We start from the raw sequence: 6,000 nt of genomic DNA on the forward strand, positions 1-6,000 counted from the left end.
TTCCTGTTAGCCGGCCGGAGTGGCCGTGTGGTTCTAGGCGCTACAGTCTGGAGCCGAGCGCCCGCTACGGTCGCAGGTTCGCATCCTGCCTCGGGCATGGATGTGTGTGATGTCCTTAGGTTAGTTAGGTTTAAATAGTTCTAAGTTCTAGGCGACTGATGACCTCAGAAGTGAAGTCGCATAGTGCTCAGAGCCATTTTTTTTATTTTCTGTTCCTAGAATTCCTGTGGCTTTAACAGAAGCCATTCCTCCACTGCGTTCTTCAGTTCGCCGTCCGAGATGAAGCACTTATCTTCGAGGTTTATTTTTAATTTTTTTTTTTTTTTCTTTTTTTTTTTTTTAGCATGTAAGTCGCGGGACGGCGGTTCCGAGCTGTAGGGCGAATGGTCAAGCTGCTCCCACTTGAATTTGGTCATTGCACTTTTTATGACCTTGGAGGTGTGTGGACTCGCGTTATCAAGCAGCAGAGTCGCTCCCTCCGTGAGCAGCCCAGGCCGTTTGCTCTTGGTAGACTTGCGCGGGCTACAGATTGTCTCATAGTACATGTCACTGTTAGCGGTTTGTCCGTACTCTAGGAATTCAGCGAGTAACAGACCTCGTATGTCACCTTGCCCTCTACGGGCACAGCTTTGAACTTTTTAGGGGGAGGAGAACAACGCTACGTTCGCCTCGCTAGATGTCTCACTATGTTATCTCAAAGCGAGATAAGCAAATTGCAACCGGTTTCGTCGTTATGACGTTTCGTACCTTTTCATTTGAGCACTCATTATACACTACTGGCCATTAAAATTGCTACACCAACAAGAAATGCAGATGATAAACGGGTATTCATTGGACAAATATATTATACTAGAACTGACATGTGATTACATTTTGACGCAATGTGGGTGCATAAATCCCGAGAAATCAGTACCCAGAACAACCACCTCTCGCCGTAATAACGGGCTTGATACGCCTGGGCTTTGAGTCAGAAATTGGATGGCGTGTACAGGTACAGCTGCCCATGCAGCTTCAACACGATACCATAGTTCCGCAGGAGTAGTGACTGCCGTATTGTGACGAGCCACTTGCTCGGCCACCATTGACCAGACGTTTTCAGTTGGTGAGAGATCTGGAGAATGTGCTGGCTAGGGCAGCAGTAGAACATTTTCTGTATCCAGAAAGGCCCGTACAGGACCTGCAACATGCGGTCGTGCATTATCCTGCTGAAATGTAGGGTTTCGCGGGGATCGAATCAAGGATAGAGCCACTGGTCGTAACACATCTGAATTTTAATGTCCACTGTTCAAAGTGCCGTTAATGCGAACAAGAGGTGACCGAGACGTGTAACCAATGACAGCCCATACCATCACGCCGGGTGATACGCTAGTATGGCGATGACGAATACACGCTTCCAATGTGCGTTCACCGCGATGTCGCCAAACACGGATGCGACCATCATGGTGCTGTAAATATAACCTGGATTCATCCGAAAAAATGACGTTTTGCCATTCGTGCACCCTGGTTCGTCGTTGAGTACACCATCGCAGACGCTCCTGTCTGTGATGCAGCGTCAAGGGTAACCGCAGCCATGGTCTCCGAGCTGATAGTCCATGTTGCTACAAACGTCGTCGAACTGTTCGTGCAGACGTTTGTTGTTTGCAAACGTCCCTATCTGTTGATTCACGGACCGAGACGTGGCTGCACGATCCCTTACAGCCATGCGGATAAGATGCCTTTCATCTCGACTGGTAGTGATACGAGGCCGTTGGGATCCAGCACGGCGTTCCGTATTACCCTCCTGAACCCACCGATTCCATATCCTGCTAACAGTCATTGGATCTCGACCAACGCGAGCAGCAATACCGCGATAAGATAAACCGCAATCGCGATAGGCTACAATCCGACCTTCATCAGAGTCGGAAACGTGATGGTACGCATTTCATCTCCTTACACGATGCATCACAACAAGTTTCACCAGGCAACGCCGGTCAACTGCTGTTTGTATATGAGAAATCGGTTGGAAACTTTCCTCATGTCAACACGTTGTAGGCGTCGCCACCGGCGCCAACCTTGTGTGAATCCTGTGAAAAGCTAATCATTTGCACATCACAGCATCTTCTTCCTGTCGGTTAAATTTCGCGTCTGTAGCACGTCATCTTCGTGGTGTAGCAATTTTAATGGCCAGTAGTGTATTTCACGACTGCTGTAAAGTGAGAACTACTTTACACCACACCACGTTTTGGACAGGAAACGCTGTTATAAATTAGACGCTTGTTTTCTGCGGACGCCGTTGATGAGGGACGACCTTCGTTTGTCCGCCTGTTACGCCGGCGAGACGAATCGGCCGCTTTTCGCTCGGTCATCCCCGCTGAAGCGTTGAGTAATCTCGGCGCTGGAGAAGCAGCTGGAGAGTTCTGAGAAAAGACAAGGATGGGACTTTCGCCTCAGCAAACACTGCAAGCAGGCCAAGGACTGCTGAAAGGCGCGTTCGTGACCGTCCTGATGAGTAAAAACACCTCGTAGACAGAGTTTGCTTTGAAAATATTTACGTAGCATTTTCATCACTTCCTAGTGCCGCCTTGACGTTTGACTATATTTTCCTAGAAACGAAGCCGGTTGTGTGCAGTAAATGAGCTACCGCCGAAGATGACAGCACTCCTCCATATAGCGTAAACACGCTCACTGTCTCAGGGACAGAAGACAATGGAGTGCCTGATCAAACGGTTACCTTAATAAGATAAATACGGCATACAAAATTGCCTGCATTAATATTAGATACGAAAGAATTAGATTGCCTCCGTAAGTACGAAACACTTAACCTAACTAATACGCCTCAATATAATTTTTAAAATATTAATCTAAATGGTTCACACTCCGTTTATAGACTTGTAGGTCCTCTCATTTTTTAATGACCGGCAACTCTGCAAAATTTCCCTTCAATCAACGCTAATGATACGAACGATTCTGCCCATCTCATCAGGTTCTTTGTTTGGAGTAAAACAGAAAATTGTAACCGTCACAGATCGAATCAAGGAGTTGTCTACACTGACGCACGCGAGAAACCCTTTTACACGATCAGATTAATCGTTCTGCCCTTATGTCTGTATTGCATGTACCTATGGTTCAAATGGCTCTAAGTACTTATTTATTTATTTCATTAACAGTACGGAGTAACCCACCGCCTTGAAATGTAAGGTGGGTCGTATGCTTCTGAATGTAATAGCAGAGACTTCTCATTGTTACACTCTTATTGGTATACAGTTGTTAATGCTTTTTTAAATAATATAAAGAACATAATATATAAAGATTTCTCTGAGGTTACAGTGATTTGAATACTTAACAATTGTTAAATTGGTTCCATATAATTTGTTAGTACACAGTTGATGGTAATATAATTAATACAATGCAAATGTCAAAGAAAAATAAAAAAAGAAAATGTAACACAATGAGCGTGGTTAAGAATAATTTGTAATATATTGAGGGAAGTGATATGCTGTATTTGGATGAGTATTACTGTCTAAGTAGCATATTGGTTAGTAATGGCCTATTTCTATCAATTTCAGATGAGAAGGTCTGGGTACAACCTCGAGCTATTCTCATCTGAAATGGTTTGCGCTAATGTATGTTTACACAGATTATACACATTAAATGCTGATTGAGCAATTCATACATGTAATACATTTAGCTTCACATGAGAAATACGCTTACTTTGGAACTTGTTAGTTGAAATAGAATATAGTTCATTGCTACCTGAATGCATTATTCCTTAAATAACTTAATACATTTCTGTTATATGAAATTCATTGGTTATGGCTTTAAACAGAGAAGAGAATATACTTCTGTCTGCACACAATAAGACGAGCAATAGATTACTGATTGCGTGCAGTATACTTTAAACACTATGCAGGATGCCACTGGGGAGGAGGAGCCTCGGAATAAAAGTTCTTCGAGCCTTCTCCTCCCAAGCGATGTTACCTTATTACTACAGTCTAGTACTATGGGACTTAACATCTGAGGTCATCAGCTCCTAGACTAAGAACTACTTAAACCTAAGGACATCACACACATCCATGCCCGGGGCAGGATTCGAACCTGCGACCGTAGCGGTCGCGCGGTTCTGGACTGAAGCGTCTAGAACCACTCAACCACAGCAGCCGGCTGTACCTATGGGTCGAGTATCTAAACAGTTTGCTAATTTTTCTCCAACCACTTCGACTAATTACGCTGAGAATTAAGTCTCTGCTGATATGCAGTATTTATAATTAGCAACGAGATAAGGGTTGCGGCGCACTGGAACACCTGAATCACTAGTTTATGGTACGCGAAGCTTATACGGGGTTATTCCAAATGATCTCAATACTTCCGAGTGATTGTAAAAAATCGTTATATTGAGAGTAGGTGCTGTATGATAATATGTATGGAAACTGTTGGGAATGGAGGACAACGTAGATTATCTTCAATCAGACAGCATCCCAGCAATTAGTAATAAAATGATATTCATTAAATATGAAGAAATACTCAAATATTGCTGTATTGTCCAGCACAATTGTTACAAGTTCTCTAAAATATTAAAGTCTTCTCACTGGGCCTGTGAGTGATGACACTTGGAGTCCAGGGCTGATCTTCGTTGCCTACGGAGCCTGAGTCTCGGAGACGACGGACGAACACTGCAGCTCTTAGACTCGGCGGCAACTGGAGACTGTACACGAGTCGGCGCGCCGAAGAGAACTGTCTGCCGTAGCTCAGTGCTCCGCTATTTAACGTAGCGGCGACCAGTCGCTGTCCACACACGTGATGCCCGTGGGTTGGGAGCTGTGGCACCTGGCGGACCAACCGGCCGGTGTGGCCGACAGGTTCTAGGCGCTTCAGTCTGGCACGGAGCGACCGCTACGGCCGCAGGTTCGAACCCTGCCTCGGGCATGGATGTGTGTGATGTCTTTAAGTTGGTTAGGTTTAAGTAGTTCTACATCCACATCTACATCTACATCTACATCCATACTCCGCAAGCCACCTGACGGTGTGTGGCGGAGGGTACTTTGAGTACCTCTATCGGTTCTCCCTTCTATTCCAGTCTCGTATTCTTCGTGCAAAGAAAGATTGTCGCTATGCCTCTGTGTGGGCTCTAATCTCTCTGATTTTATCCTCATGGTCTCTTCACGAAATATCCGTAGGAGGGAGCAATATACTGCTTGACTCCTCGGTGGAGGTATGTTCTCGAAACTTCAACAAAAGCCCGTACCGAGCTACTGAGCGTCTCTCCGGCAGAGTCATCCACTGGAGTTTATCTATCATCTCCGTAACGCTTTCGCGACTGCTAAATGATCCTGTAACGAAGCGCGCTGCTCTCCGTTGGATCTTCTCTATCTCTTCTATCAACCTTATCTGGCACGGATCCCACACTGGTGAGCAGTATTCAAGCAGAGGGCGGACAAGTGTGCTGTAACCTACTTCCTTTGTTTTCGGATTGCATTTCCTTAGGATTCTTCCAATGAATCTCAGTCTGGCATCTGCTTTACCGACGATCGACTTTATATGATCATTCTATTTTTAAACACTCCTAATGCCTACTCCCAGATAATTTATGGAATTAACTGCTTCCAGTTGCTGACCTGCTATATTGTAGCTAAATGATAAGGGATCTTTCTTTCTATGTATTCGCAGCACATTACACTTGTCTACATTGTGATTCAATTGCCATTCCCTGCACCATGCGTCAATTCGTTGCAGATCTTCCTGCATTTCAGTACAATTTTCCATTGCTACAACCTCTCGATGTACCACAGCATCATCCGCAAAAAGCCTCAGTGAACTTCCGATTTTATCCACAAGGTCATTTATGTATATTGTGAATAGCAACGGTCCTACGACAATCCCCTGCGGCACACCTGAAATCACTCTTAATTAGGAAGACTCCTCTCCATTGAGAATGACATGCTGCGTTCTGTTATCTAGGAACTCTTCAATCCAATCACACAATTGGTCTGATAGTCCATATGCTCTTACTTTATTCATTAAACG

The sequence above is a fragment of the Schistocerca piceifrons genome, chromosome 8, assembly GCF_021461385.2.
Source record: "Schistocerca piceifrons isolate TAMUIC-IGC-003096 chromosome 8, iqSchPice1.1, whole genome shotgun sequence".
Classification (NCBI taxonomy): domain Eukaryota; kingdom Metazoa; phylum Arthropoda; class Insecta; order Orthoptera; family Acrididae; genus Schistocerca; species Schistocerca piceifrons.